This window comes from Patagioenas fasciata, unplaced genomic scaffold, assembly GCF_037038585.1.
Source record: "Patagioenas fasciata isolate bPatFas1 unplaced genomic scaffold, bPatFas1.hap1 Unplaced_6, whole genome shotgun sequence".
Classification (NCBI taxonomy): Eukaryota; Metazoa; Chordata; class Aves; order Columbiformes; family Columbidae; genus Patagioenas; species Patagioenas fasciata.
In genome coordinates, this window is record NW_027288778.1 from 1,490,426 (window position 1) to 1,510,990 (window position 20,565).

A 20,565-nucleotide genomic window follows, 5' to 3' on the forward strand; every position below is an offset into this window, starting at 1 on the left:
CTAGAGATGGCGGCGGGGCGGTCTCTGGCGCGGACAGGACGGCGGCCGCGGGGAGCGGCGCTCCAGCCCTATCTGTGATAATAAGAATTAAAAGTGTGTGGGGAAGGAATATATTAGTGGAAGATTCCCCAGCTTATTTATTAGAGACAAACGTTTTACAGGCTCTGGGTGTGGAAGCACAGTTACTGCCTGGGGGGGTGATAAGGAGAAAATTTGAGAGCTATTCTATTACCTGGAAGTTTGTGTTGGTTTTGGCCAGGGTGGAGTTAATGTTCTTTGTGGTACCTAGTATGGGACTATGTTTTTTGATTCGTGCTAAAAGCAGTGTTGATAATAGAGAGATGTTTTTGGTACTGTTGAGCAATGCTTGCACAGGGTGGCCTGTTCTGCCTCCCACGCTGCTCCACCAGCAAGTGGGCTGGGGGGAAGCGACAGCCAGTGGCACACTTATCTAAGCTCTTAGAGCCAGTGTCTTGAGTGTGTGCAAACTGCAGCAGTCACCGCTCTTCTGGTGAAAGAAAGCAGGAAATTAAACCCTGCTGCTTTCCTGAGGAGAGATGACAATGGGCTGCACCTCCTCAGAGATGGGACTTCAGGGATAATTCAGGGGAAAAGACACAATGGGTGTGCCATCGTTGAAGGTGTGAGTGGTGAAATAAGAAACGGGCAGGTTACCTAATAACTGGTCAGCTCAAACATGCCAGCTATACGCTGTCAATCAGGCACTGCAAATGTTAGATGGAAAAGAAGGTACCATCTGTAACGGTTCTAGATATGCATTTGGAGTAGTGCACACCTTTGGGAAAATCTGGGAAGAATGGGGTCTAATTAATAGCAAAGGGAAAGAATTGGTTTGTGAAGAACCAGTTGGACAAGTGTTACATAATCTGATGTCACCAATAGAAGTGGCTGTAGTGCATGATGTCCATTGGGACATCAGAAGGGAAACTCCTTTTGTGTCAGGGGAAATTGGTTATCAGATGAAATGGCCTGAGAAGCAGCCTTAAAACCTGAAGTGATAACTGTAAGTTATCTCGCGCTTGAGGTCCTGGCCTCACAGGAAATTCCAGTTTTTGATGAAAAATAAGAAGAAGTCCTCCAAGAATTAGGAGCCAGGGAACAGAGTGGGAAATGGGTACTCCCAGATGGTAGAGAAATGTTAAATAAGCAAATCATGAGGGTTGGTATTAGCGATTCTACATCAGGAGAGTTATTGGGGAACACAAGCAATGTGTGACGTAATACGGGAATTTATACTATAGCCAAGCAAATTTGTGAAAGATGGGTGGTTTGTAAAAGAAGAAATAAAAAGGCACTTAAAAAGCAGCCTGCAGGAGGGCAGGGTCCAAGTTTACAACTCTCTCAAAATATTCAAGGTGATTTGGCTGTAGCTGGTGGAATTAAATACATACTAGTGTTGGTTGATCACCTTGCCAGCTGGGGAGAAGCTTTCCTCCTGAGCACTGCCGCAGCAGCAGTGGTAGCAAAAGTTTAAGAACAGGTGGACCTCCACAGTTTGAAACTAAGGATTTATTTCTCAAAAACTGTATACTCGGGTTGTCTTGCCTATCTTCTCTCAGGCACAAGGCCGTCTGGCACAAACTCTGCCTTTAGAGTTTGCAGCTCACAAGTTTCAGCCTGAAAACTGGGTCCTGGTCAAATCCTGGAGAGAAACGGAAGCTTCAGCCAGATTGGGAAGGAGCATTTCAAGTTCTGCTGCTCACCGAGACAGTGGTACGACCAGCTGAGAAAGGGTGGACTCATTAGACACGGATTAAAGAGCCAATCGAACCTCCAAAGGACAATGACGAGTGGCAAGTATTGACAGCTGATGACCCCCTTCGACTAAAGATACAGAGATGAAAATGAAATGAAACCTTTGGGGATTGTTAATCCTGTGTATGTAGAATTTACAAATGGGTTACTTAACAAACGTCACTGAAACTGAAGGTTCCCTAACAATTTGAGTAGATGATTGCCACATCCTTAACTGTGGGGATGTACAGAGCTAAAGAGAATGGAGTTATGAAAAGAAACGTGTCCAAGGGGACTGAGTCTAAGGATGATTTAAAGAAGTGCACAGTTTTTGTTACTGTCTCTCATTGCCCCTCCTGGTACAGTGTTATTTGGAGCACAGAGTTTAGGGGATGGACAGTGAGCAATGAACGGTTATAGAGTTGCAAAGAAAAATGACCCTATCTAAAGGACAGTCTCTCCCAGGATGTGAGTCTCTGCAGTGCAACCCTTTGCTAATTGCAAGACAGAGAGCAGATGATTCAGTAAGTGGGGTTTAGGGATCACAAATAGACATTAGTAGAAAAGATGCCCTGGGAAGGTTCAAAATATATGGAGGTACAAATGCCTGGGTAGAATGGATCAAATATATGGTGCAAAGCCTAAACGAGCAATTGCTATGCCTGTGCAGCAGGAAGGCCTGTGGCCCAAGTGGTACCCTTCCCTCTGGGGTGGAGCGAAGATTGACAGGGGATGGAGTGCGTCTTAGCCTTATGCCAAGACTCTACGGCATGGAGAAATAAGTCGTGTCATACTCTCTCCCTACTGTTTCCAGCTTTGCAGGGAAAAATATCAAAATTCCCCTCGCATTTTCAGGAATAATTGGAAATCATACTGCCTGTCTCTCACGACGCGGCAGGAATGATACCAAGTTCCTAGGAACATGAGTAGGTGTGCAGAGACACGGGAAGTTGGTCCTCATATGTCCTCAAATGCTTCTTGAGTGGATCTTTGGTGGTACTGTGGGAAGATGACACTTGATTCCATTTTATCCCCCACTGGGAAGGTACCTGTGACGTCGTACAATTGGAAATTCCTTTTACCCTGGCATTTGAACACTGTGATCCATCAGGGCAACAGAAAAAGGAGTTGAGGGCTTTCCTCTGATGACAGGGTTTATTTCAATTAGATTGGGGTCCCCAGAGGAGTCCCCAAGGAACACAAAGCAAGAAGTCAAGTTAGCTGCGGGTTCTGAGTCCTTTTTGTTTTGGTAGGTAACTACAAACAAGAGTGTAGACGGGATAAATAACATTTATTTATAAGTTATACTAGACAAGCAGTTAAATGAATCACCAAGCAATTAGATGCTACTAGTAGAATGGCATGGGAAAATAACATGGTCCCAGATAGGATGTTGGCAGAAAAAGGTGATATATGTCTAACCACAGCTTCAGCAGAAGAATTGGCTGAGAATTCAGGTGTAGATAGTCCACTCATGGGATTGTTAGAATCTTGGTTTGGAATATTGAGAGAAATTACTTCTTTAATCGAAGTAACAGAAGCACTGATTTCTATAGCATGCTACATCATTGCGTGTCTGCGAGGACTTGTTCAACACCTTATTGGACAGCTCTATCAAAGCAAGTGCCTTTAGGGCCACTGCCATGCTCAGATAAAATGATCCTGCTAAAAGAACAAGAAGAAAGAAAGAACAGCAAATGCATAACTCCAGAAGAAAAACGTGAAATCGTGTTGTCTAGGCTTGAAGCCACCTATACAACTGTATCATAAGAAAATGCAAAACCTCCTCCATTTCAGTCCTGCAGCTCAGCACTGGTTTTTCCTCTTCCCTCCCTTTGTCCTGCTCCCTTTGCTTTCTCCCTTTGTTCCACATCCTTCTGCACAAAACCACCGTGACTCAGCCTAAGTAGATCTGCCGCTTATTCTTTTGTAGTGCCAGCAGATTGTGGAAGTAGAGTATAAAACCCATCCTTATGGAGAGATCTTTGCATTTTAGGCTTAGTCTAAGTGTCTCAAGTAGCCGGGGTTTTTGATTGGGCCTAATCCATCAGGTCTGATGGCTTCCCTGCTCGTCTCCAGATGTATGTGGTAGAAAATATAAAGCAAGGAAACGTCCTTTGGCCCAGCCTTGCCTTGCCTTATTTCCTTCTCATCCTGTTCTCTGTGCCAGCCTCTCTCACTAAGCCCTCGTCTGGCTGCATGGGGTGCTCGGCTGCCACACCCAGCTCTCCTTTTCTCACTCTGCGGGTGACAGGGACACAGCAGGACTTGGTGTCAGCTCAGCAATTTCTCAGTTCCCCAAAGAAGCTGAATTCTGCAAATTGCTGCTGTTGCTCTTGAAATGACGTCATCAGGTGGGTGTTTTGGTGTAATACACTGAAAACCAGAGCAGAAATGCTGAAATATTCCCATGGTATGCATGGTCTTAGGAGCAAAGCACCGTGACTCAGCCTAAGGAGATCTGCCGCTTATTCTTTTGTACTGCCAGCAGATTGTGGAAGTAGAGTATAAAACCCATCCTTATGGACAGATCTTTGCATTTTAGGCTTAGTCTAAGTGTCTCAAGTAGCCGGGGTTTTTGATTGGGACTAATCCATCAGGTCAGATGGCTTTCCTCCTCGTCTCCAGATGAATCTGGTACAAAATATGTAACCAAGGAAATGTCCTTTGGCCTAGCCTTGCCTTGCCTTGCCTTATTTCCTTCTCATCCTTTTCTCTGTCCCAGCCTGTCGAGGGTTAGGATTGCGGGGTGACAATCAAACCCTGGCAGATGTGTTGTCAACCTCCTCTCCCCCCCACTTCCCCCTTTTGCCCCTCCCTCTCCCCCCTTCCCACTCAGCACAGGCGATCGGGAGGGGAAGAAGGACAGAGGGGAGAGAGTTGGAAAAGTTAAAGATGTTTCACTAATGCTAGTAATAAGAATAGAGAAAATAATACAAAATATACAAAACCAATCTTCTAAGTCTCAGCAACTGCAGAGCCAGCACCCAAAGTCCTGGATTAGACTCTGTAGCCAACCGGAGCTGGATTCAGTCTCTCACTGGCCTCCGTTCGCAGGGACGACCAGCAAGGTCCTCTCCTGATGTCGGCCATGAGGAAAAAAAGGGAAAAGGGGCGAGATCCTCGTGATCTCCCACTTCTATATGAAGTATTCACGTGAAAGGAATGTTATTCACCGTTGGTCAGTCTCTCAGTCATCAGTTTTCTCGTTGCCCCCCTCGCGAGATGTCCATCTGTGCTTATCAATAAGTTTGCATTCCCTTGCTGGGTTTAACCAAAACATGTGTTGGGTTCTCCAGGAAAATGCAGCTGACATGAAGGCTTGAGCTGACAGGCAAATTCACTAAAAGAGAAACTTGTTTTTAACAAAACCAGGACATTCCACCCCTTATCATATGACATTCACTGAATACTTAAACCTTATCAATACAATCTATCAATACAATCTAATTAATCACTACTACTATATATATATATATATATATACATATGTACATATATACACAGGAGTAATTAATCAGTGGACCATCCTTTGAAAAGTTCATTAAGTTCATTTTGTCACCACAGTCTCCCAGGGCAGGGAAAATGGTCCAAGTGCATCTCATGACCCCTGTTGGTGGGTTAAGGACACCAACTGCCAAGAAGGTGTCGGGCGCCACTCGAAGAAGCCAGCGCTGGTTTCATCACCATTGTCTTGATCTGAAAGACACTTATTAAACATTGTTAGTGCGGCAATTCACATCGTACAGTTCAGCATTGCACATTTTCACCTAAAATCCAATCCCCTTGAGGTGCACACCGAACTTCTCCATCCTTAAGCATCACCCACCAGGTGCTGCCAGGTCCCTGGGCAAAAACAATCCCACGAATAGGTTTGCCTGTGCCTGAGGCAGGAGGAACCCAGACTGCCTTTCCTAACATATTTTCCATGTGTACTACAGGGACTTTATCTCCTTCTGCAGTCCATAGAATTTCTGATTGGGCAGGCCCGGCTCGATTGGTTGATCCCCTGGTGTTGACCAACCAAGTGGCTTTTGCTAAATGTGAATCCCAGTTTTTAAAGGCTCCACCACCCAGTGCCTTTAGTGTAGTTTTTAACAAACCATTGTACCTTTCAATTTTCCCAGAGGCTGGTGCATGATATGGAATATGATACACCCACTCAATACCATGTTCTTTGGCCCAATTGTCTATAATACTGGTTTTGAAATGAGTACCATTGTCTGATTCAGTTCTTTCTGGCGTACCCGGCCACCAAAGGACTTGCTTCTCAAGGCCCAAGATGGTATTTCGGGCTGTAGCATGAGGTACGGCAGATGTTTCCAACCATCCAGTGGTTGCTTCCACCATTGTAAGTACATAACGCTTACCTTGACGTGTTTGTGGAAGTGTAATATAATCAATCTGCCAAGCTTCTCCATACTTACACTTTAACCATCACCCCCCACATAAGGACCCCCCATCTAAGGACCCCCCAGTTGTGCCCAGGGCTCATTGTAACATATCAGGACGCCCCATTGTCCCCAGGGCCCATTGTGACGTCCCAGGACCCCCCGTCATCCCCAGGGCCCATTGTGACATCCTGGGGACCTCCCTTTGTCCCCAGGGCCCATTTTGACACCGTGGGTATCCCCCTTGTCCCCAGGGCCCATTGTGACATCCTGGGGACCCCCAGTTGTCCCCAGGACCCATTGTGACAACCTGGGGACCAACCTTTGTCCCTAGGGCCCATTGTGACATTCCAGGACCCCCCATTGTCCCCAGAGCCCATTGTGACATCCTGGGGACCCCCATTGTCCCCAGGGCCCATTGTGACATTCAGGGGACAGCCTTTTTCCCAAGGGCCCATTGTGACATCCCAGGACCCCCCTTTTTCCCCAGGGCCCATTGTGGCATCCTGGGGATCCCCTTTATCCCCAGGGCCCATTGTGACATCCTGGGGACTCCCCTTGTCACTGGGGACCCATTGTGGCACCGTGGGGACCCCCCATTGTCCCCAGGGCCCATTGCGACATCTCAGGACCCCCCAGTTGTCCCGAGGGCCCATTGTGGCATCCGAGGACCCCCCTTTGTCCCCATGGCCCATTGTGACACCATGGGGACCCCCTTTGTCACTGGGGCCCATTGTGACATCCCAGGACCCCCTTTGTCCCCAGCTCCCATTGTGACAGTCAGGGGACCCCACTTTGTCCCCAGGGCCCACTGTGACATCCTAGGACCTCCCTTTGTCCCCAGGGCCCATTGTGACATCCGGTGGACCCCGTTGTCCGCAGGGCCCATCGTGGAACCATGGGGACCCTCCTTGTCACTTGGGCCCATTGTGACACCATGGGGACCACCCCTTTCTCCCCAGAGCCCATTGTGACCTCCTGGGGACCCGCCCTTGTACGCAGGGCCCATTGTGAAGTCCCAGGACCCCCTTTGTCCCCAGGGCCCATTGTGACATCCTGGGGACCCTCTTTGTCACTGGGGACCCATTGTATACACCATGGGGACCCCCACTGTCCCCAGGGCCCATTGTGACATCCTGGGGACCCCCCTTTGTCCCAAGGACCCATTGTGACATCTCAGGACCCCACTTGTCACTGGGGACCCATTGTGACACCATAGGGACCCCCGTTTGTCCCCAGGGTCCGTTGTGACACCATGGGGACCCACCTTTGTCCCCAGGGCCCATCGTGACACCATGTGGACCCCCCTTGTCACTGGTAACCCATTGTGACAGCATGGGGACCCCCCCTTATCCTCAGGGCCCATTGTGACATCCTGGGCACACCTCATTGTCCCCAGGGCCCATTGTGACATCATGGGGACCGCCTCGTCCCTCTGGCCCATTGTGGCACCGTGGGGACCCCCCTTATCACTCGGGACCCATTGTGACACCATGGGGACCCCCTCTTTCTCCCCAGGGCCCATTGTGACATCCTGGGGACCCCCTTTGTCCCCAGGGCCCATTGTGGCACCATGGGGCCCCCTTTTGTCACTGTGGCCCAGTGTGACACCCCAGGACCCCAGTTTGTACCCAAGGCCCAGTGTGACACCGTGGGGACCCCCTTTGTCACTGGGGCCCACTGTGGCACCATGGGGACCTCCTTTGTCGCCAGGGTCCATTGGGGCACCATGGGGACCCCTTTTGTCACTGTGGCCCAATGTGACATCCCAGGACCCCACTTTGTACCCAAGACCCATTGTGACACCGTGGGGACCCCCCTTGTCCCCAGAGCCCATTGTGACATCCTGGGGACGCCCTTTTTCCCCAGGACCCATTGTGGCACCATTGGGACCCCCTTTGTCACTGGGGCCCATTGTGACGTCCCAGGACCCCCCTTTGTCTCCAGGGCCCATTGTGACGTTCCCGGACCCCCCATGGTCCCCAGAGCCCATTGTGACATCCTGGGGACCCCCATTGTCCCCAGGGCCCATTTTGACATTCAGGGGACAGCCTTTGGCCCAAGGGCCCATTGTGACACCGTCGGGACCCCCGTTGTCCCCAGGGCCCATTGTGAAATCCTGGGGACCCCCATTGTCCCCAGGGCCCATTGTGACATCCTGGGGACCCCCATTGTCCCTAGGGCCCATTGTGACGTCGCAGGACCCCCCATTGTCCCCAGGGTCCATTGTGACATCCTGGGGACCCCTCTTTGTCCCCACGGCCCATTGTGAGATCCTGGGGGCCCCCTTGTCCCCAGGGCCCATTGTGACATCCTGGGGACCCCCTTTGTCCCCAGGGCCCATTGCAACATCTCCGGACCCCCCAATTGTCCCCAGGGCCCATTGTGGCACCATGGGGACCCCCATTGTCCCCAGGGGCCATTGTGACATCGCAGAACCCCCCAGTTGTCCCCAGGGCCCATCAAGACATCATGGGGAACCCCTTGTCACTAGGGAGCCATTGTGACACCATGGGGATCCCCCCTTGTCCTGAGGGTCCATTGTGACATTGCAGGATTCCACTTTTTCCCCAGGGCCCGTTCTGACACTGTGGGTACCCCCATTGTCCCCAGGGCCCATTGTGTCACCCTGGGGATCTCCCATTATCCCCAGGGGCCATTGTGACGTCCTGGGGACCCCCTTAGTCCCCAGAACCTATTGTGACATTGCAGGTCCCCCCTTGTCCCCAGGGCCCATTTTGAGATCCTGGGGACCCTCCTTTGTCCCCAGGGGCCATTGTGACATTCAGGCAACCCCTCTTTGTCCCCAGGGCCCATTGTGACACCATGGGGACCGCCTTTGTCCCCAGGGCCTATTGTGACGTCCCAGGACCCCCTTTGTCCCCAGGGCCCATTGTGACATCCTGGGGACCCACTTTGTCCTGAGGGCCCATTTTGGCACCATGGGGACCCCTTTGTCACTGGAGCCCATTGTGACATCCCAGGACCCCCTTTGTCCCCAGGTCCCATTCTGACATTCAGGGTACCCCACTTTGTCCCCAGGGCCCATTGTGATATTCAGGGGACCCCTCTTTGTCCCCAGGGCCCATTGTGACACCATGGGGTCCCCCCTTGTCCCCAGGGCCCATTTTGACATTCAGGAGACCCCACTTTGTCCCCAGGGCCCATTGTTGCATCCTGGGGACCCTCCCTTTTCCCCAGGGCACATTGTTACGTCCCAGGACCCCACTTTGTCCCCAGGGCCCATTGTGATGTTCCAGGACTCCCCATTGTCTCTAGGGCCCATTGAGACATCTTGGGGAACCCCCTTTGTCCCCAGGGCCCATTGTGACGCCATGGGGACCCCCTTTGTCACTGGGGCCCATTGTGACATCCCAGGACCCCCTTTGTCCCCAGGTCCCATTCTGACATTCAGGGCACCCCACTTTGTCCCCAGGGCCCACTGTGACATCCTAGGACCTCCCTATGTCCCCAGGGCCCATTGTGACATCCAGTGGACCCCGTTGTCCCCAGGGCCCATCGTGGAACCGTGGGGACCCTCCTTGTCACTTGGGCCCATTGTGACAGCATGGGGACCACCCCTTTCCCCCCAGTGCCCATTGTGACATCCTGGGGACCCCACTTGTCCCCAGAACCCATTATCACATCCTGGGGACCCCTGTGTCCCCAGGGCCCATTGTGACATCCCAGGACCCCCCATTGTCCTCAGGGTGCATTGTGACATTCAGGGGACCCCCATTTGTCCCCAGGGCCCATTGTGACACCGTGGGGACCCCCTCTGTCCCCAGAGCCCATTGTGACATCCTGGGGAGCCCCCTTTGTCCCCAGGGCCCATTGTGACATCCTGGGTACCCCTATGTCCCCAGGGCCCATTGTGACGTCCCAGGACCCCCCATTGTCTCCAGGGCGCATTGTGACATTCAGGGGACCCCTCTTTGTCCCCAGGGCCCATTGTGACATCCTGGGGACCCCTTTGTCCCCAGAGCCCATTGTGACATCCTGGGGAGCCCCCGTTGTCTCCAGGGCCCATTGTGACATCCCAGGACCCCCCTTTTTCCCCAGGGCCCATTGTGCCGTCCCAGAACCCCTCATTGTCCCCAGGGCCCATTGTGACATCCCAGGACCCCCAATTGTCCCCAAGGCCCATTGTGACACCATGGGGAACCCCCTTGTCACTGGCGATGCATTGTGACACAATGGGGACCCCCCCTTTGTCTCAGGTGCCCATTGTGACATCCTGGGGACCCCCTTTATCCCCAGGACTCATTGTGACGTCCCAGGACCCCTCATAGTCCCCAGAGGCCATTGTGACATCCTGGGGACCCCTCTTTCCCCCAGGGCCTAATGTGACATCCTGGGGACTCCTCTTTGTCCCCTGGGCCCATTATGACATCCTGGGCCCCCCGTTTGTCCCCAGGGCCCATTGTGACATCCTGGTGACTCCCTTTGTCCCCAGGGCCCATTGTGGCACCATGGGGACCCTCTTTGTCACTGGGGCCCATTGTGACATCCCAGGACTCCACTTTGTCTTAGAAGGTCACTGATCGGACTACTGGTGCATCCTGACTCTGCTTTCTCAATAAACATTGAAGAACACCTGGGGTTTGTTTGCTCCAAGGGAAAACTTCCCTGCCACGGTTCCTGGTTCCCGGTCCTGTTTCCCGGTCCGGTTTGGCTTCGCTATCAGAACAGCTGCTGCCTCCACAGCCGCGCTCAAAGTCCCCGTTGTGACACCGGGATGGCGGGAGAAGGGGGGTGGCGGGGGCGGCAGCGGCGGCGATTGGGGGGGGGCAGTCGGGGCTGGGCGGACAAGCGGCGGCTGCTGCGGCTCCTCAGGCAGCGACAGCAGCAGCGATCGGGGGGACGTGGGGGGCGGACAAGCGGCGGCTGCTGCGGCTCCTCAGGCAGCGACAGCAGCAGCGATCGGGGGGACGTGGGGGGCGGACAAGCGGCGGCTGCTGCGGCTCCTCAGGCAGCGACAGCAGCAGCGATCGGGGGGACGTGGGGGGGCGGACAAGCGGCGGCTGCTGCGGCTCCTCAGGCAGCGACAGCAGCAGCGAACGGGGGAACGTGGGGGGCGGAGAAGCGGCGGCTCCTGCGGCTCCTCAGGCAGCGACAGCAGCAGCGATCGGGGGGACGTGGGGGGCGGAGAAGCGGCGGCTGCTGCGGCTCCTCAGGCAGCGACAGCAGCAGCGATCGGGGGGACGTGGGGGGCGGAGAAGCGGCGGCTGCTGCGGCTCCTCAGGCAGCGACAGCAGCAGCGATCGGGGGGACGTGGGGGGGCGGACAAGCGGCGGCTCCTGCGGCTCCTCAGGCAGCGACAGCAGCAGCGATCGGGGGGACGTGGGGGGCGGACAAGCGGCGGCTCCTGCGGCTCCTCAGGCAGCGACAGCAGCAGCGATCGGGGGGACGTGGGGGGCGGACAAGCGGCGGCTCCTGCGGCTCCTCAGGCAGCGACAGCAGCAGCGATCGGGGGGACGTGGGGGGCGGACAAGCGGCGGCTCCTCCGGCCGCGGCCAGGACGTGGCTTCGCCGGCACCGGGGCCCGAGACCGCGCGCTGTGGGGCTGCGGGGCGGCTGTGGGGCCGGGGGTCTCCGGGGGTCCCGCAGCGGCCGCTGTGGGGCGGGATGGGGCGGCTGTGGAATTACCTGTGGGGCACTCATGGGGCTGCTGTAGGGGCTCTTAAGAGGCATGTCTGGAGCACTTATGGGGCGACTATGGGGCAGGTGCTGGGCTGCTACAGCGGGACCTGTGGGGCAGCCATAGGGCTGCTATGGGGTTGGTTATGGGTCACAGATGGGAGGGGGCAGCTGGGTGTGGCCCCGCCTACATGGGGTGGGGTCAGTGCCGAGGGGCGGGTACTGAGAGGGCACGCCCACGGGGAGCCCCTCGGGGGGGCGGAGCCTCTGTGTCACGCCCCATGGGAGGTGGTCTGGGGGTGGGCATTCTCTGGGGCACGCCCCCATGGGAGGAGCCTCTTGGGGTAGGGAGAGGGTGCGGTCAACATGGCACGGCCCCAAGGGGGCGTGGCTTAGCTCGGGAAGAGGTGGAGCCGAGAAGGGGCTGCCCGACCCGGCTCTCCAGGCGGCTCTGAGACGGAGCGGAGCGGGCCGGGCGGGGCCGGGCCGGGCACTCCCCGGGGCCTCGCAGAAACAGCGGCGCAGCGAGTCCGCTCCGGGCTCCAACGGTGCGCGCACGTGGCCGCCGAGAGCGCCCCGTGCACCTCGCAGCGCCCATTTCTGCGCATGCGCATTGGGAAGCCCTCGAGACAACCCTTCCCCCGCGGCCCGCCCCTTCTCTTCCCTCTCCGCAATCTGATTGGCCAGCTAAGCACGTCAATTTCCATTCTCTCCGCCTATCATCACCCGTCCCCGTTTGCCCCGCGCTGCGCTCTGATCCAGTGTCTATTTACACTTAAATACATTTAAACTTCCATTTTAACACTCAGGTATCTTTTCAAATTTACAGATTTTGACATATTTACAATTATATATATTTAGACTGGGATATCGATTTACATTTATTAATAAATTAAAGGTATGTATACGGGTGTGAGTGGATATATATAGATGATATTTATTACCTATTTAGACTATGTAACACGTAGTAATTATACAGAGCTCTGCCTACTCACACTTTTTTCTATTTTAAGTTCCTATCTAGATATTTTTTTCTTTTTCAAGTCCTTCACTTTTTAATCTACAAATAGATAAGATGTTTGTATTCTTAAAACCATCAACAGAAATTTTTTACATTCTAAAATCCTTTATATAACAGAGTAGAAAAGGGGTTTTATTTTAAAATCATTTTATATCTACATGAATACCATTCTGCAATATATAAATACAAACGACAGACTTCTCTCTGTCTGAAATTCTCACGCTCATATTTACAGGGTTTAATAAGTTTTATCCTCCCCCAGGAATTTTCAGGCATTTTTGGACTGTGACCCCCTCTTTTCAGGGGGACTCCCTTTTGAGCCCCACATTGTGGGGGATTTGAGGGATTTTCTTGCAGTCAGTGAACATTGTATGGAACTGAACTGAACTGAACAGGCTCTGAGGCCTCTGTGTCCTGCAAGAGAGCAGGAGAGCAGGAGTGGAGCAGCCCCCGTGTCTACGTGACTGTACAGCCTTCTTCAGTGTTGGAACCGAGCTGCTTCGCCTTCTGTTTGTCCACGTGCACACACACCATTCCTCACTGGAAAACAGGCAGAAACCTTTCCACACGCACCCAGGTCTGTGCACCCAGGCCTTGTCTATTCCTGTCGGGTTTGCTGGGCTCTGTCAGGCTCCTCTGGCTCTGTCGTGCTGTGACAGCCTCTGTCAGGCCCGGCCAGACTCCACTGTTCGCTGTCAGGTGCTGTCGGGATTTGTCGGCCCCTGTTGAGTTCTATCAGGCTCTGTCAAGCCCTGTTGGGCTCTGTCGCGCTTTGTCAGGCTCTGCCTGGCTTTATCATGTTCCACAAGTGCTCCAAAAACTGGATGCTCTTGCGATGCTTGTATTCACACAATTATCGCATATTCATTACAATTTGGGGGAATTTTTAGCATCAAACGCATCTATAGTAAGAAAAAATGTCATAAACCTAGGGTTAGACTGAGGTTAATAATTTCATGGTCTTTGCTGCCATCTAGCGTCCCTTAAGAGAATGCACAGAACACACATCCGGAGGTGCCTGCAGGTATGTGCCTGTTCTTGGACGAACCTGTGCGCGAAAGCCTTAGTGCCTATAAACGTTGGTCTGTCCACATGTGAGTGCCTTGATGTCAGCTCCATTTATGCTAAAGCTGGAGCATCATCGTTCAGACGTGTGCGTGTGTGCAGTGTGCCAAACATCCACGCACGTGTTTACCCTCAAGCGTGTCAGTACATTTCACGTACGCCTTTCTGTCAATAGATGGGACTGGGCACGCTTGTGGAAGTGTGCGTGTGTGTGGCCACGTGTTTGCTTACACATCAGTGTGTAGCTGCGTGTGCGTGCACGCGGTGCTGGGTGCACATACCTGGGTGCCCCACAGGTCCCGCTGTAGCAGCCCAGCACCTGCCCCATAGTCGCCCCATAAGTGCTCCAGACATGCCTCTTAAGAGGCCCTACAGCAGCCCCATGAGTGCCCCACAGGTAATTCCACAGCCGCCCCATCCCGCCCCACAGCAGCCGCTGCGGGACCCCCGGAGCCCCCCGGCCCCACAGCCGCCCCGCAGCCCCACAGCGCGCGGTCTCGGGCCCCGGTGCCGGCGAAGCCACGTCCTGGCCGCGGCCGGAGGAGCCGCCGCTTGTCCGCCCCCCACGTCCCCCCGATCGCTGCTGCTGTCGCTGCCTGAGGAGCCGCAGCAGCCGCCGCTTGTCCGCCCCCCACGTCCCCCCGATCGCTGCTGCTGTCGCTGCCTGAGGAGCCGCAGCAGCCGCCGCTTGTCCGCCCCCCACGTCCCCCCGATCGCTGCTGCTGTCGCTGCCTGAGGAGCCGCAGCAGCCGCCGCTTGTCCGCCCCCCACGTCCCCCCGATCGCTGCTGCTGTCGCTGCCTGAGGAGCCGCAGCAGCCGCCGCTTGTCCGCCCAGCCCCGACTGCCCCCCCCCAATCGCCGCCGCTGCCGCCCCCGCCACCCCCCTTCTCCCGCCATCCCGGTGTCACAACGGGGACTTTGAGCGCGGCTGTGGAGGCAGCAGCTGTTCTGATAGCGAAGCCAAACCGGACCGGGAAACAGGACCGGGAACCAGGAACCGTGGCAGGGAAGTTTTCCCTTGGAGCAAACAAACCCCAGGTGTTCTTCAATGTTTATTGAGAAAGCAGAGTCAGGATGTACCAGTAGTCCGATCAGTGACCTTCTAAGACAAAGTGGGGTCCTGGGATGTCACAATGGGCCCCAGTGACAAAGAGGGTCCCCATGGTGCCACAATGGGCCCTGGGGACAAAGGGAGTCACCAGGATGTCACAATGGGCCCTGGGGACAAGGGGGGTCCCACCCTGTAACAATGGGCCCTGGGGACAAAGTGGGGCCCTGGGATGTCACAATGGGCCCTGGGGACAAATGGGGTCCTGGGACGTCACAATGGGTCCTGGGGATAAAGGGGGTCCCCAGGATGTCACAATGGGCACTTGAGACAAAGGTGGGGTCCCCATTGTGTCACAATGCGTCCCCAGTGACAAGAGGGTTCCCCATGGTGTCACAATGGGCCCTGGGGACAAGGGGGGTCCCACCCTGTAACAATGGGCCCTGGGGACAAAGTGGGGCCCTGGGATGTCACAATGGGCCCTGGGGACAAAGAGGGGTCCCCAGGATGTCACAATGGGCACTTGAGACAAAGGTGGGGTCCCCATTGTGTCACAATGCGTCCCCAGTGACAAGAGGGTTCCCCATGGTGTCACAATGGGCCCTGGGGACAATTGGGGGTCCTGGGATGTCACAATGGGCCGTGAGGACAACAGAGGGTCCCCACGGTGTCAAAATGGGCCCTGGTGACATACGGGGCAGCCCAGGATGTCACAATGGGCCCTGGGGACAAAGAGGGGTCCCCAGGATGTTCACAATGGGCCCTGGAGACAGTGGGGGGTCCAGAAATGTCACAATGGGCTCTGGGGACAAAGGGGGTCCCCACGGTGTCACAATGGGCCCTGGGGACAAAGGGAGGTCCTAGGACGTCACAGTGGGCCCTGGGGACAAAGTGGGGTCCCCTGAATGTCACATTGGGACCTGCAGACAAAGGGGGGTCCTGGGATGTCACAATGGGCCCCAGTGACAAAGGGGGTCCCCAGGATGTCACAACAGGCCCTGGGGACAAAGAGGGCTCTCCTGAATGTCAAAATGGGCCCTGGGGACAAGGGGGGACCCCAGGATGCAACAACGGGCCCTGGGGACAAAGAGGGGTCCCCTGAATGTCACAAAGGGCCCTGGAGACAAGGGGTGTCCTGGGATGTCACAATGGGCCCCAGTGACAAAGGGCGTCCCTGTGGTGCCAAAATGGGCCCTGGGGACAAAGGGGGTCCCCAGGATGTCACAATGGGTCCTGGGGACAAAGGGAATCCCCATGGTGCCACAATGGACCCTAGTGACAAACGAGGTCCCCAGGATGTCACAACGGGCCCTGGGGACAAAGGGGGGTCCTGGGATGTCACAATGGGCCCTGGAGACAGAGGGGCTTTCCATGGTGCCACAATGGGCCCTGAGGAAAAAGCGGGGTCGCCAGGATGTCACAATGGGCTCCTGGAAAAATGGAGGGTCCTGGGACGTCACAATGGGCCCTGGGGACAAAGGAGGTCCCCAGTATGTCACAATGACCCCTTGGGACAACGGGCCATTGAGGACATCAGAATGGGTCCTGGGAACAAAGTGGGGTCCCCAGGATGTCACAATGGGCCCTGGGGACAAAGGGGGTCCCCAGAATTTCACAATGGACCCTGGGGACAAAGGGAGTCCCCACACTGTCACAATAGGCCCTGGGGACAAAGGGTGTGCCCAGGATGTCACAATGGGTCCTGGGGACAAAGGGGGTCCCCAGGATTTCACAATGGGCCCTGGGGACAAAGGGGGTCCCCATGGTGCCACAATGGACCCTGGGGACAAACGAGGTCCCCAGGATGTCACAATGGGCCCTGGGGACAAAGGGAGTCCCCACCCTGTCACAATAGGCCCTGGGGACAAAGGGGGTGCCCAGGATGTCACAATGGGTCCTGGGGACAAAGGGCATCCCCATGGTGCCACAATGGACCCTAGTGACAAACGAGGTCCCCAGGATGTCACAACGGGCCCTAGGGACAAAGGGGGGTCCCCAGGATGTCAAAATAGGCCCTGGGGACAAAGGGGGGGCCTGGGAAATCACAATGGGCCCTGGGGACAATGGGGGGTCCTGGGATGTCACAATGAGCCCTGGGCACAATTGGGGGGTCCTTAGATGTCACAACGGGCTCTGGGGACAAAGGGCGTCTCTAGGATGTCACAATGGGCCCTGGGGACAAAGTGGGGTCCTGAAATGTCACAATGGGCCCTGGGCACAAAGGGGGTTCCCAGGATGTCACAATGGGCTCTGAGGACAACGGGGATTCCAACGGTGTCACAATGGGCCCTTGGGACAAAGGCTGTCCCCTGAATGTCACAATGGGCCCTGGGGACAAAGGGGGTCCCCAAGATGTCACAATGGGCTCTGGGGACAAGGGGGGGTCCTGGGACATCACAGTGGGCCATGGGGAACAAGGGGGTCCCCAGGATGTCACAATGGGCTCTGGGGACAAGGGGGGATCCCCATAGTGTTACAATGGGTCCCAGTGACAAGGGGGGTCCCCACGGTGCCACGGTGGGTCCTGGAGACAAGGGGGGTCCCCACGGTGTCACAATGGGCCTTGGGTACAAAGTGGGGTCCTGGGATGTCACATTGGACCACAGTGACAAAAGGGGTCCCCATGGTGTCACAATGGGCCCTGGGGACAATGGGAGGTCCTGGGATGTCACAATGAGCCCTGGGGACAAACGGGGGTCCCCATGGTGTCACAATGGGTCCCCAGTGACAAGGGGGGTCCCCAGGATGTCACAATGGGCCCTGGGGACAAAGGGGGTCCTGGGACTTCACAATGGGCCCTGCGGACAAGGGCGGGTCCCCAGGATGTCACAATGGGCCCTGGGGACAATTGGGAGGTCCTGGGATGTGACAATGGGCCCTGGAGTCAAAGGGGTGTCCCCATGGTGTCACAATGGGCCCTGGGGACATAGGGGGGTCCTGGGATGTCACAATGGGCACTGGGAATAAAGAGGGGGTCCCCAGGGTGCAACTATGGGCCCTGGGGACAAGAGGGTCCCCAGGATGTCACAATGGGCCCTGAGGACAAGGGCAGGTCCCCATGGTGTCACAATGGGTCCGCAGTGACGAGGAGGGTCCCCATGGTGTCACAATTGGCCCTGGGGACAACGGGGGTCCCGATGGTGTCACAATGGGCCCTTGGGAAAAAGGCTGTCCCCTGAATGTCACAATGGGCCCTGGGGACAATGAAGGTCCCAAGGATGTCACAATGGGCCCTGGAAACAATTGGGGTGTCCTGAGATGTCACAATGGGCCCTGGGGACAAAGGGGGATCCTGGGACATCACAATGGCCCCTGGGGACAAAGGGAGTCCCCACCCTGTCACAATGGGCCCTGGGGACAAAGGGGGGTCCTGGGACGTCACAATGGGCCCTGGGGACAAAGGAGGTCCCCAGGATTTCACAATAGGCACTGGGGACAAGGGGGTCCCCAGGATGTCACAATGGGCCCTGGGGACAAAGAGCGTCCCCAGCATGTCACAATGGGCCCTGGGGACAAAGAGGGGTCCCCTGAATGTCACAATGGGCCCTGGGGACAAGGGGGTGCAGTGGATGTCACAATGGGCCCTGGGGACAATGGGGGGTGTCCAGGATGTGAGAATGAGTCCTGAGGACAAGGGGGGGTCCCCATGGTGTCACAATGGGTCCCCAGTGACAAGGAGGTGTCCCCATGGTGTCACAATAGGCCCTGGGGACAAAGTGGGGTCCAAGAATGTCACAATGGGCCCTGGGGACAAAAGGGCTTGCTATGGTGCCACAATGGGCCCTGGGGTCAAAGGGGGTCCCCATGGTGCTACAATGGGCCCTGGGGACAAAGGGGGGTCCTGGGATGTCACAATGGGCCCTGGGGACAAAGGGGGTGTCCCCATGGTGCCACAACGGGCCCTGGGAGCAAGGGGGTGGCCAGGATGTCACAATGGGTCCTGGGGAAAATGGGGGGTGCCCAGGATGTCACAATGGACCCTGAGGACAATGAGGGTCCCCAGGATGTCACAATGGGCCCTGGGGACAATGGCGGGTGCCCAGGATGTGAGAATGAGTCCTGAGGACAAGGAGGGGTCCCCATGGTGTCACAATAGGCCCTGGGGACAAAGTGGGGTCCTAGAATGTCACAATGGGCCCTGGGGACAAAAGTGGTCCCCATGGTGCTACAATGGCTCCTGGGGACAAAGGGGGGTCCTGGGATGTCACAATGGGCACTGGGGACAAGGGGGTGTCCCCATGGTGCCACAATGGGCCCTGGGAGCAAGGGGGTGGCCAGGATGTCACAATAGGTCCTGGGGACAATGGGGGGTCCTGGGACGTCACAATAGGCCCTGGGGTCAAGGAGGGATCCCCAGGATGTCACAATGGGCCCTGGGGACAAAGAGGGGTCCCCTGAATGTCACAATGGGCCCTGGGGACAAGGGGGTGCCGAGGATGTCACAATGGGCCCTGGGGACAATGGGGGGTCCTGGGATGTCACAATGGGCCCTGGGGACAAGGGTGGGTCCCCAGGATGTCACAATGGGCCTTGGGAACAAGGGGTTCCCCCAGATAACACAATGGGCCCTGGGGACAATGTAAGGTCCTGGGCTGTCACAATGGACCCTGAGGACAAGGGGGGTCCCCAGGATGTCACAATGAAGTCCTGGGACAAAGGGGGTCCCCAGGATGTCACAATGGGGCCTGGGGACCAGGGGGGGTCCTGGGATGTCACAATGGGCCCCAGTGACAAAGGGGGTCCCTATGGTGCCACAATGGGCCCTGGGGACAAAGGGGGTCCCCAGGATGTCACAATGGGCCCTGGGGACAAAGAGGGGTCCCCTGAATGTCACAATGGGCCCTGGGGACAATGGGGTGCCGAGGATGTCACAATGGGCCCTGGGGACAATGGGGGGTCCTGGGATGTCACAATGGGCCCTGGGGACAAGGGTGGGTCCCCAGGATGTCACAATGGGCCTTGGGAACAAGGGGTTCCCCCAGATAACACAATGGGCCCTGGGGACAATGTAAGGTCCTGGGCTGTCACAATGGACCCTGAGGACAAGGGGGGTCCCCAGGATGTCACAATGAAGTCCTGGGACAAAGGGGGTCCCCAGGATGTCACAATGGGGCCTGGGGACCAGGGGGGGTCCTGGGATGTCACAATGGGCCCCAGTGAAAAAGGGGGTCCCTATGGTGCCGCAATGGGCCCTGGGGACAAAGGGGGTCCCCAGGATGTCTCAATGGGCCCTGGGGACAAAGAGCGTCCCCAGCATGTCACAATGGGCTCTGGGGACAAAGGGGGTCCCCTGAATGTCACAATGGGCCCTGGGGACAATGGGGGGTCCTGGGATGTCACAATGAGCCCTGCAGACAAGGGTGGTACCCACGGTGTCACTATGGGCCCTGGGCACAAGGGGGGGTCCCCATAGTGTCACAATGGACCCTGGGGACAAGTGAGGTCCCCACGATGTCACAGTGGGCCCTGGGGACAATGGGGCTACCCAGGATGTGAGAATGAGTCCTGAGGACAAGGAGGGGTCCCCATGGTGTCACAATAGGCCCTGGGGACAAAGTGGGGTCCTAGAATGTCACAATGGGTTCTGGGGACAAGGGGGTATCCCCATGGTGCCACAATGGGCCCTGGGAGCAAGGGGGTGCCC

The 20,565-nt window shown here is 56.1% G+C and overlaps 1 long non-coding RNA gene across 2 annotated transcripts; it reads left to right on the plus strand.

Annotated features, from left to right (window-relative positions):
* Positions 1-974: 974 nt before the first annotated feature.
* LOC139826900 (uncharacterized) lies at positions 975-6,076 on the plus strand. 2 transcript variants are annotated; one of them, XR_011737011.1, is made up of 3 exons: positions 975-1,814; positions 3,926-4,109; positions 5,988-6,076. It is a non-coding gene; the product is annotated as an uncharacterized lncRNA (long non-coding RNA). The 2 variants fall into 2 exon arrangements; XR_011737010.1 differs by lacking the exon at positions 5,988-6,076 and having other exon boundaries at positions 3,926-5,494.
* Positions 6,077-20,565: the final 14,489 nt, after the last annotated feature.